General features: G+C 35.8%; 1 protein-coding gene across 3 annotated transcripts in view; it reads right to left on the bottom strand.

The window, feature by feature from the left end:
* The window catches only part of CRPPA (CDP-L-ribitol pyrophosphorylase A), a gene marked incomplete at its 3' end in the record, with an annotated part of 296,095 nt that overhangs the window by 210,433 nt on the left and 72,572 nt on the right, over positions 1-13,090 (bottom strand). The gene's annotated exons all lie outside the window — the stretch shown is intronic.

The raw sequence follows: 13,090 nt of genomic DNA, 5'->3' as shown, positions 1-13,090 counted from the left end.
ATTCTCACTGTAGTAGTTTGTTTAAATTAATGAATAAACAAATAGACATAGGGCCTAGATCGCACAGGTTTGCAGCCAGCCTCAGCAACTTAGTGAGACTGTTTCCAAAAAATATAATTAGCCTAGAGGTATAAAGCCCCTAAGTTCATCCCCAGTACCACAAATAAAATAAATAAAATAAAACAAATAGACATAGAGCCCCTATTTTACTAGAAGAGTCACACCTTACATCTTTTATTTTGAGATAGTATATAACATATTTCTTGTTATTTCTTTTTTTTTTTTTTTTTTGCGGGTCTGGGGATGGAACCCAGGGGCATTTGACCTCCAAGCCACATCCCATGCTCTATTTTTATTCTTTATTTTAAAACAGGGTCTCAGTAAGTTGTGGAGGGCCTCACTAAGTAGCTGAGGCTGTCCCTGAACCGCAATCCTCTGGTCTCAGCCTCCCGAATTCTGGGATTACAAGCATGTGCCACCATGCCCAGCTTCTTGTTATTTTTTAACAGAATATTCCCAACAGTACTTTTTTTTTTTCAAGTAAGATGAGATGAATCTTGGAGAATCACCATTTGCTTTGTACTTTCAGCATCTACACAGTTTTTTCTGGTAGTATGTAAGATGTATATACAGCAAACAGAGTCCTCTCCTTAATACACAGTTAAATTACAAAGATGACTAGCAATAGCCTTGACTATCTCCCTGGCTCACTACACTAACAAGGTAATGAGTACATCCCTGGTCAGCCTTAAAAGTGCTCACAAAATGCTTACTGATTCTTGTCTGATGTGGTGGTGTGAAATATGCCAGATGCTATGCTCCCAAAACCTGTGCATTGTGCCAGACAAGTCAATGGAAAAATGACAAATATAGTTCAAGAATGTATGAAGCATGTGTATAGGTGTGTGTACACAGGGAGGAGAAAGAGAGAGAGATGCTGAGCGTTCTTCAAGACTAGTATGAAATTACCATTACATAGACTAATATTACAACTATTTATGGAGTTTATATTTCATAACAAAAACCTGTCTTTAAAAGTAAATAAAAAGTATACACTTAATGAAAATGCAAATTCCTTTTTTTTTTTTTTTTTTTGGTGGTACTGGGAATGGAACCCTTCTACCTCTGGGTTACACTCCCAAACCTATTTTATATTTTACTTGGAAACAGGTTCTCTTAAGCCAGCAAGGCTGGCTTCAGACCTAAGCGATTCTGTTAATTCCTATTTATAAAAAACACTTTTGTTACTAGGATATGGAAAACTGCAAAAATGAAGCTCACATCTGAGTGACAGAAAAGGCAAATAAAGCACCAAAGTACAACTTTTTCTTCAATCCATCCAAGCTATGGTCACAAAATGACCAAAGAGCCTCAAATGTAAGACGATGACATAACTCCATTGTGCGGGTACTGACTCACCCACACCAAAACACAAAAGGAAGAGGCATATGGTGTCATACAGTTAGTTAAGAATAAATTAGGTAAAAATCTAAGCAAATTGCTAAAGAGCAAGTGAAAGCTACCAAGAAATCAGAATATCTGGGATCAAGAGTAAACAAAGAGAGCAGATGCATTTGCAAGCTTTTCTCTAGACATTTCTTACTGGATGTTTATGAAGTGGTATGATGTTCTTTTAAAGGTGAATGCGATTAGATACATACCATAAATTCAAGGCAATCACTAAACCAAACTTAAGTTAATAATAAGTAAGTAATGATGGTAAAAAACAATCATTAAAAATGCTAAATTAACCCAAAGACAGGAAGAAAATTGAGAAAAAGAACAATGAGTTCAACAAATAGAAATCAACCAGCAAGATGGTGATTTTGGTTAAGAAAGCTTATAATGAATAATTGTAAAAAATGTTTGTTGAATTTATTAGCTCCAAAAAAGACACACAGACCTTAAGTATCTTCTACCCCCATGCTATCTAGTTTGAATGTTGAATGTCCCCCAAAGGTCCATACATTAAAGTCTTGGTCCCCAACCTCTGATGCTATGGAGAGGTGGTGGAACCTTTAGGAGCTGGGACCTAGTAGAAGTCACAGAGACATGCCTTTGAAGGGGATGTGGGGACCCAGCCTCTGTGCATCCACCATGAGGTGAGCAGCTTCTCCTGCCATATTATCCCACTATGATATATGGCTCATCACAGACCCCAAAAAACAGTGCCAAGCAACCAAGGACATAAACCTCTGAAACCAGGAGCTAGAATAAACTTTTCCAACTTATAAGTTGTTAACCTCAGGTATTTTGTCACAGTGATGGAAACTTAACACACTCCCTTTAAAACCACTGAACAGTCTTTTCTCCAGACAGAAGTCCACAGGAAACGTAAGCAGAGATCACTCAAATATATGTCTAACTCTCTGCTTACATTGCCCATCTGTTCCTGTAGCTATCTACTTTGATTATTAGAGCCCTGACCATATTAATCATTGTGTGTGTGTGTGTGTGTGTGTGTGTGTGTGTGTGTGTGTGTGTGTATGTGGGGGTGGTGGTACTGGGGGTGGAACCCAGAGGCTTTCTACCTCTGGGCTATACTCCCATACCATTTTATATTTTATTTGGAAACAGGGTCTCACTAAGTTGCTGAGAGCCTCACTAAGTAGCTGAGGCTGGCTTCATACCTGTGCAATCCTCCTGTCTCCTTACAAGCGTGTGCCACCACACCCAGCTTAATCATAATTTTTTAATCCCAGTTTGCCCCTGTACTTGGGAGGCTGATGACAGAAGATTTAGATTTTTTATTTGCTCTTAGGGTAAAAGAGTGACTTCTAAGCCAGGAAACCAGAAGTCCACATGCACCCTTTTCTCAGGAGGATACTGAAGATGGTAGTCCACAAAGCTGGATGGTAAAGATGAAAAAAGGAAAGACACAGGATACATAAAGCATATTCATTACATAGGAGTAGAGCAAAGAGAACTGCTACAATTGTAGTGCTGGAGGCAGAACAGGAGACCAGGTAAGAGAGATTAAAAACATAGAATCTCTTAGGAAGTTCTGAGAAGAAAATGGTTGTAGAACATATAAAATCTAAATACCTAATTCTATACACAGAATTTGTGATTTGTTGCTATATATTTAATATTATAAAATATATTCAATCTGGCTACCATTACGCTAAACACAGGATATTAGCTGTCTCATAGCAATCACCTTGTTCTTGTTATTACTTTGCCAAACAATTAAAGCTATGTGCAAACCATACCTATTAAAATTGTAACATCCCTAATTAGGTTTTCCTTAGCTAATAGAAGTCTATAGGCACTGTAGTGTATAGGAGACACAGATGCCAGGTAAGAGTATAGACGCTGGACACAGACTTGAAAAAAATTACTATTAGAAAGAACTCCAACTTCCTTGCCTCTTCATCTAAATACTAGATCTTCCATATAAACCCCACCCACAAATCAAATATAACACCTGCTTTCTTAACTTTCAGTTTCTATATTGAACAGTTAGGCATGTACATGGTTAAAAGAATCGAACATCAGAAGAACCTCAAAAAATGGAGGAGAAACTGCAATAGAGACCAGGAGGGGGTGTAGGAGAAGAGGGAGAAAGAGAGAATTAGTGGAGCAAACACTTCCACTAACGATATGTACATATATGAGAATACCAATGTCAATCTCAATATCCTATATGGGGAGGTGGGAGCGAGGAGGAAGCTAGGGGAGAGCCCACCAAGTACTGTGTGCATGTGTGACCATCATCTGGACTACAGTATGATGTGAAGCTGCAATGCACCAACAAAAGTTTAGAAATAAAAGAACCAAATACCACAGCAAGATCTGTTATAAAAAACGGTTCACCTTATCCCATTAACACATTTTGTCTTCCCTAAAGGCAATCAATATTCTTTTGATTAACTTGACCATTCTACTATTTATCTTAATGTGTGACAGTCTACTTTTGAAGTGTAACAAATATGCTGAAAGTGCCAATACCATGCTGTTGTAAACTTATTTCTCACTCACATAACTGTGAGGTAGCTGAGATGACCTATATGGTTGCAAACTGTAAGGGCACCAACCAGAGTATACCTTGTGTGGCAATAAGGGAAGCACAGAGGAAGCACCCAAAAGCACAAGCACATTTTAAGCCTCTACTTATGTTACATGGGGTAAAATCCCAGTTTTTGAAGCAAGTCAGGCAGCCAATTCTACAATTAAAAATGAGAGAATGGCCATGCGTGGTGGCACACGCTTGTAATCCCCGTGCTTGGGAGGCTGAGACAGGGGGAACATGCAGGTTCGAAGCCAGCCTCTGCTGGCTTAGAGACCCTGTTTCCAAATAAAGTATAAAATAGGTCTGGGAGTATAGCCGGGAGGTAGAAGGGTTCCATCCCCAGTACTACCAAAAAGAGAGAGAGAGAGAGAGAGAGAGAGAGAGAGAGAGAGAAAGAAAATGAATGCCATGGCAAGCGTTTTTAGAGGATAAAGAAACCAGCTCAGTAATTTACTTACAATGCAATAGCTCTTTTTGAATTATTTTTTGCTCATTATCTACAGAAGAAAATGTTCTCTTTCCAAATTCATCACGATACATGCCCACACTTTCCATTCTCCATCCTTTTGATTTCATGATTTTAATTAAATCAATGCTTAGTATTTACATCACTATGTAAACACTGCTCATAACTGAATCACATATTACTAAAATTTCTCTCTCGAATAACTCGTTCTCCCTGGCATTAGAACTTATCTTTTGTTTTATGTGGTTAGACTTCTATATGATTATTCAACACCAAATACTTAGGCTATTGATCTAAATCTACTTTGAAACTGTTCTAACACAGGCATTTCATCACTTTTATATCATGAAAAGTTGAATCTTCTACTCTTTTTCAAAATGGACTACTTGTCCTCTGCCAGTCCAATAGTTATTGTTTCAGAAATTCCTCATATCATCATTTTGGGGTAACCTCCATCTGTCTCCTGTCATGACTACTCTAGTTCATGGATACCATGCAGTCTTCTTTCTTAACTGATGCATTTTCCTCGAACAATTACTTCAGGGGCTTTCTACACAGAGTGTTTGTGTTGAGATGTTAATGAACTTCTGAGGTTAGTGTTTTTAGGTTTGTTTTTATAAAACACTTCCAATTCCCAGCCAGGCTAAAAAAAGAAGTCACCAAGAAGCTGTCTGTTCAGTGGGAGAAGCTCTGAGCTATCCCATTTAGCAGTCAGTATGTAACTAACATGGTCTGTTAGTCACTGTTTTGGGTAAGGCTATTAGTTCCTTGACTGTAGCCAGTGTTCTCCCAATACACAGAAAGTGTATCACCCCCATCTGTCTCTCTTTGGGTTGTCATTGAATAGGGAAGGTAATTTAAAGATCAGGCTGCTACTTAAGCAGCTTTTAACAGACTTAATTTATATTTTCTACTTCACTCAGCTTCAAAGGACCCTGGTACTGCCAGATCTAGAAGATTAAGAATTCTAGAGCAGACAAATTCTTCACTTTACTTGCTCCACCATTTAATTCTCAGATATTCAAAGTTCCTCCCTACTAACTCATTTGCTTTACAGGTTTTTGCTTGTTTGCGTATCATTGTCATCTCTCATATTCCTGTCCTTAAGGATTTGTGTCATTTTTAATCTCTTTTTAGTAGCTCTATTGAAGGTTGAGTAGAGAGCAAAATTACATAAATGTTAAAATAGAGGTATATGCCTTCTACTTAAATATCCCAAAGTATCTTCTATAAAGATGGTTTCAATTCATATTCCCATATATAATATATGCTGATGTTGTTGCAGAGTTTTTAACATAAGGGAAATAAATCTGATACATGGAACAACAACAAAAAAAAAACTCTGAAAAATATCTTGTGCATAATGCAATTATTTCTCTGGGAATAAATTCTATAATTTTCATGTTCTTATAAAACAAAAAGGTTAAAAATAATTGCTTTATGGTAATCATGTAATGGTCAAGAGCTACAAATAATCTGATTACATAGCCTTTCATTCTTAATATCATTCACCATACTATTTTGGCAAAGCAGCTTGGGAAGTCTGCCCAGCAAAGAACAATATATACATTAGAGTAAACTAAATAGAAGGCATGCATGTGCAGGTTTCTCACTCTGCAGTCATGTGGCCATACTCAGAACATTTCAAGTAGAAACAAAATAGACTATCTTACAATTAGGTAAACAATGAACACCTGCATTCAATTTATCATCTTAAAATCAAACCTGAAATATTTTGCATACATTTACATTGTTTGAATTATGCAATGTATTTTAGAATTGCATCAGACAGTTATCCAAGAAGCTTTGTTCATACATCAGATCATTTTATGAGTAGATAAACAATTTCAGACTAGGTCTGCATAAAGCTGATAATGTATCATCCAGCCTTCACACTATAAGAAATAAGATATCTGGTGAAAAAGAAAATTTCTTTTTAGGAACAAATATTTTAAGGAGTTTACATGAATTAACACCTTTTGGGGAGGGTATAAATGTATCAGTTTATTCAAATTTTGCCAGTGTTACCCAACCAAAGTCCACTATGAAATTAGAGCTAACACCATCAATTCTGCCATTTAAATATCACCTAGATTTTTTTTTTTTTTTTTTTTTTTTTTTTTTTTGGTGGTACTGAGGGTGGAATCCAGGGGATTTTCTACCTCTGGGCTAGACTCACAGACCTATTTTATATTTTATTTGGAAACAGGGTCTCACTAAGTTACTGAGAGCCTTACTAAGTAGCTGAGGCTGGCTTCAAACCTGTGTAACCTGACTCAGCCTCCCAAGCACAAGAATTACTACCATGCACCACCACGCCTGGAAACTAGATTTTTTTATGTGACCAAATAACTTGGGAGAGAATGCAAAACAATTGTGCCAACAATCCCAAAATTTTTTTCAGCCATTTCAGCTGTTCTTCACAATCAAATACTATAATCAAATACTTCACTTTCAAATATTATGAAAGTAAGAATTTCATTGAAATGCTTTACTTTTTCTGATTTATCTTTAATAAAGTAAAGTTATTAAAAGTTAGGCAATAAAAGGAGAAATACAAATTACTAACCTTACGTGAATTAAGAAGCTATATCATGTGATGTATCTAATCCCCAGGTAAACAATTGAAGAAAAAAATTAAAATCTTGTATCACTATCAAAAGCCAGAGATATGAAAGCTTTAAATTCATACAGATGGAACAGTTACAAGGCTTTTGCCATAATCTCATTGGGAAATTATAAAAATATGAAATAATCTCAAGAAATATAAAGAGAGAAGAGTCCAAGTCGAGAAATAATTTCAGCAGCAACAGATTGATAACATTATCACCCAAGGTGGATGATTTAGGAAGAAAAAAAGCAAGTCTCTCGGTTAGGCCAGTGGACCAGTTAGATTTAAATTACCTGTAGAAAGTCTAGTACACATACTCATCGGCACTTAAAATATATGCCCATTATTTATGGGAGAAACATGAAAAGGAATGATTGAAAAAGCTAGGAAACATCTACTCATTTCTAAGAAAATGTTTATTTAAAAAAAAAAAAACGCCAGCTTCATTCATCCCTTTCATGCCACTATGCTGAGAGGGATGAAAAATGCTGGGGAAACTATAGAGGCAAATGTAAAGTGAGGAGATAAAGGCTGCAAGGAGGTACGTACATATACTGCGGGGAAATGAAGTCATGTCCTCTTTTTTGTAAATCGATCATTTGAAATTGCACTAAATGTAAAGTGAGTTTAGTACAAGTAATTAAAACTAGTAATCTGCTTTAAACCCTAGTCATAAATTATATTAAGACTTTTATTGACCAAAGTACAGTTTTTAAATTACTTTGCTACTTCCTACAGAAACAAGAGAAACCAGTAGCCTCTTGATGACTTACTTGTTTTACCAATGTTTATCTTCTGCCTTCTCTCTAGTTCTCATTTCATATATTTGCAATCCTTTCCTGAAAGTTATTCACTTTGCAATCAAGTTCCCTAAGCATCAACTCTTGACTAAATTGTCTATGAAACTTTGTGTCTATGATCTACCTAACCATATGACTCCTTTGCTTTATAGTATTTTTTTTTCTCTACAGTCTATGTTTATAGACATGAGATGTCATTAGAGAGTAAGAATTAAATGTGCCTAGCCTACTATGGTGGCTGAGACAAGAGGATCACAGGTTCGCGGACAGCCTCAGCTACTTAGTGAGGCCTTTTGTAACTTAGTGAGACCTTGTTTCAAAATAAAGAATAAAAAATAGGGCTGAGAGTGTAGTTCAGAGGTACAATGCCACTGGGTTCAATCCCCAGTACTGAAAAGAAAAGAAAAGAAAAGAAAAGAAAAGAAAAGAAAAGAAAAGAAGAGAAAAGAAAAGAAAAGAAAAGAAAGGAAAGAATTAAATGTGCCTAAACACTAGGTCAAAAAAGTGAATTATAACCAAATAAAGCTATTTATCAATAAGTTTGAATGAAGGACAGATACAACTAAAATGAATGAATCTTAAAATTACTAATGCAAAAAGCAAGATTCAAAAAATTATTCCATAGTGAAATCTATGATTTCACATATATAACATTTAGAAAAGAGTAACTAAAAAGACACACCCACAAATCCCATAAGGCAATTTTTTGTGGTGATGAAAACATTCTTTAGGTAGAGTAGGGTGGGAGTTACATAAATATTTACCTTTGCCAATACTCTGAAAAAACTGAATGAGTTTTACTCCATATAAATCTGAGTAAATCTTAAATAAAAATTAAAATATTTATAGAATAATAATACAAAAACAAGCTATCTAGTATTTTTTTCGGGGGGGGGGTGGTACTGGGGTTCCTGGAAACCCTTCTACCTCCAGGCTACCCTCCCAGACCTATTTTATACTTTTTTATTTGGAAACAGGGTCTCTTAAGCCAGTATGGCTGGCTTTGAACCTGTGCGATTCTCCTGTCTCCACCTCCCAAGCACAGGGATTACAAGCGTGCACCACCATGCCTGGCTCTAGTATTAAATTTAACAAAAAAGTATAAGACCTCTAGGGAGAAAACTAAAATTTTATTTAGATTTTTAAAAATATTTTAATTAAGATATGTATTAGGCAGAGATGCTACATTAGAAAGGTGAAAGTTCCCAAATTGACCTAAAGATCAACTGCAAGTCGAATAGAATTTTAACAGTATACTTCATGAAACTTGATGAACTGGTCCTGAGGTTTACATCAAGAATATGAAAGCAGTGGTACAAAGTGAATATAACTGTAATCCTAGTGATTCAAGAGGCTGAGGCAAGAGGATGGCAAGTTCAAGACCAGCCTGGCAATTTAAGGAGATGGTCTCAAAATAAAAAAATTTGAAAGGGTTGGGGATATAGGTTGAGGCTACTAAAAAACAATAAGGTCCAGAAATATCATATTACCATTAAATAAGAAGAATCAGATAATATTATATTAGAATATTTATTATTAAATGTTCTAATTATATTGCTATTAAAGTTAAATATAAAACAATAAATATATATTGATATTAAAGCTAAATGTAAAATATTATATTTTATCATAACATCACTGTTATTGTTATATATTAAATAGTTTAATAGTAGAAAAATTAAGAGTCGAATAATAAGAGGAAAAAATACCCTAGAAAACTCAGCAGCAAAAAGAGCTTAATTTGTTTATGAACCCTGACATGATGCTCAGTATTACAGGTAAGTAGGAAGCTAATAAGGAATTATTCTATGAATAGTGCTGGTAGAACTAGTTATCACTATAAAAAATTAAAAACTGTGTGCCTCAAACAATACGTAAAAGTATATAGGAAAATATCTTTTTATGGCCTAAAGATAGAATTTCTTAAAGAGTAAAGACTGATCATCTCAACTCTATTTTAGCTAAGAAATTCTCTTCATTCAAAAACCATAGAAAATTAAAAGGAAAAAAAGTCCAATTGAAATAAGGCATGCAAAACCTCAGGAAAAAGAAAAAGAAAGGAGTCCAAGTCAACAATACCAATAACAAAAAACTTTACCTAGAATATAAAAAGGACTCTAAGAAATCAATGAGAAATAAATCAATATAAAAGTTGATAAAGAGATAAGGCAAAATAAAACACAAATGGTCTATACACTGAAACTTAACATTACTAATAATCACAAAATAAACACCCATGAGATACAATTTTCCTTATAATGGATTGAGAAAAGTTGAAAGGTAAGCCATACCAAGTATTGAATGCCAAGTAACGGGAGCTCTCACATTCATGGCTTGGAGTGTCATCCCAACCACTTTGGCTTCTTAGTGTTACAGATATAAAATGTCCCCTAAAGAGCTCATTTATTTATATCCAGGGTTGTTGAAATTTAGTCATAAGGGCTGTAATTGCAGAAGTGAATAAATCTGTTGTACCCTGTAGGCTGGTAGGGTATGGCTGAAGGAGGCAAACCCTGGTGGTACAGCCTTGGAGATTACATGCCTCCTTCCCCCTTGGCTAGCTCTCTTGCTTCAAGTCTTCAAATGCAAACATAGTTCATGTGCTCTCCCTCCCTCCACTTCCTGTCACCATGCCCCGAGATTCTCGGCCCCTGTTCTTACATGAACTGAACTATAAGAAAACAAGTCTTCTTTCCTCTAAGTTATGTGTTCAATCTTTAGATTATAGCAGCAAGAAGGCTGATGGCTACAAATAATGGTACCAGGGAACTGGGATTGCTTCTATATCTAAGTCTGACCATGTAGATTATAACTCTTTGGAATTGGTTTCTGAGAAGAAAGTGAAAGGGCCAGAATGTGGCTAGAAAGGCAGATGGTAGAGACTGTGCTCAGGAGATTATGGAGGACAATGATGACTCCATAGGGAAATGGAGTAGAGGGCACATGTGTTACATTTTCGTAAAGAACTTATCCACATTTTGCCCATGTCCTAAAACTTTGTGTGAGGCCAAATTTGTGTATGTGGGCAATTTTTTAGATTGTAGCTGCAAGATGATGGATACCTTTAGAAAAAATTTTATATGTATGCTTATAATGATACATTGTAGACTTAAATCATATTGTAGTTCAGAGTGACAGGGACACATGTGTACACAGCACTTGGTGAGGTTCCTCCTGGCTCCTTCCCCACTCGCTCCCCTTTCCCAAACATTTATTCTCCTGCCCATCACCCTCGCTAGACCCCTTCCATCAGTCCACTAGGCTTTCTCCTCCATAATCTAAAGTCTTCTCTAGTAAATTTAAGTGCATCTGCAACATATGATAAATTCCTCTCACAGGTCTGTCTCCTTAGTTTCACTTTTGACTAAGAGACATAGTGAGGACAGTTACCAATGATGGACTGTTGTCCCCAATTGTCACTCTTCACCCATGAATATCAATGGCCTTTGCTGTATGCCTTTGTAATTCTACTAAAAGGAGAGAAGGGCTTAGATTTTAGGTATGGCCTAAAACTTGCCTGGCTAACTGAATGAAGTAAAATGACAGTGTGCCCATTCCAATCCTAAAATTTCAGGGGTCTCTCATGTCTCTCATGCCTATGTTAATCTCTTTTAAAAGCATGCTCTATACAAACATCAATCTCATTCTTATGTAATCTGCCCATGCTATATGAGTATAGTTATAAAAGACTGATAATTCTGATTTCATCTCTCATTTTTAAACTTAATACTGAAGGTATTTAAAATATAAGATTTTCACTGGACGTGGTGGCGCATGTTCATAATCCCAGCATTCAGGAGGCTGAGACCAAAGGATCACTAAGTAGCTGAGGCTATCCACAACTTAATGAGACCCTGTTTCAAAATAAAGAATAAAAAATAGGTCAGGGGGTGTAGCTCGGAGGTTGAATGTCCCTGGGTTCCATCCCCAGACCCGCAAAAAATAATAAATAAAGTTCTTTTAAAAAAATAAAATAGCCAGGCATGGTGGCACACACTTGTAATCCCCGCACTTGGGAGGCAAAGACAGGAGGATCACGCAGGTTCAAAGCCAGCCGCACTGGCTTAAGAGACCCTGTTTCCAAATAAAACAGTATAAAAATAGGTCTGAGAGTATAGCCCGGAGGTAGAAGGGCTTCCAGAAACCCCAGCACCACCAAAATAAATAAATAAATAAATAAATAAATAAATAATTTAAAAAATATAATTTTTATTCTTGCCTGAATTTGCTTTTATTCTGATGTTTATCTTGACTTATCCTCTCCCTCTTTTAGAGGAAATGCCAAGGTCACCTGATAAAGTATCAGCCTCATTTTCTAGATTTGCAAAGTGCTGCTGAGTCCTATCCTCAGAGCAGCCTGTTATCACTAGTTTATAATCTAGAAAAGTCAAGTAAATTAATTTTTCACATGCTAGGAATTTGAATTACAACATAATGAAATAATTTTTAAGTTGAGAAAGGAAACCAAACTTTCCCATACAATACATCACTCCTGGAGCTATGGAAACTGAAGATGAAATTCTGTGGGAACAATAAGCATAGATTAAATAGATGGAAAGACAAAAAATGGAATATCATAAAGAAGAAAAATTCTCAACGTAATTCAGTTCTTAAATTGTCAGTTACCAGTTATATTTTTCAATACCATGTCTTTCTTAGAGAACTTTAAATCTTTCTTATTTGAAGACACAAAAAAGAAGGGAACAGTGGTACACATCTATTATAATCCCACTACTATGGAGCCTGAGAAAGGAGAACCACAAGTCATCAACTTGCAAGACGCTGTTCCAAACATCCCTGGGTTCAATATCCAGTACAAAAACCAAAACAAGAGATGGAAGATTTCATAGATGTTGGAAACTCCAGAACAGTAAGAACTGTCAACAGAGCCAGAACAATGATGACTATACAAATGTGACAGCATTGCTGATGACTATTAATATGTCAAATTATTGTTAAAAATTCACACCAAAATGACAGAAATTATCAGACTAATAGATACCCCATTTATAGAGCACTTGAAATCTCCAGAATATCAGCTCAATTTCTATGTGAACACTGATGGAAATTCCTATGCATAATGGTTTCATATAAAGTGCATATGAAACAAAGGATTCAATTTTTAACTTTAAAGTACATTTGTACAAAGGAATCAATCTACCATATAACCATCAATAGGAATGACATATGTTTCAGAACAA

Source organism: Muscardinus avellanarius (genome assembly GCF_963383645.1).
Source record: "Muscardinus avellanarius genome assembly, chromosome: 9".
In the NCBI taxonomy this organism is placed as follows: domain Eukaryota; kingdom Metazoa; phylum Chordata; class Mammalia; order Rodentia; family Gliridae; genus Muscardinus; species Muscardinus avellanarius.
This window is presented reverse-complemented; position numbering and strand designations above follow the sequence as displayed.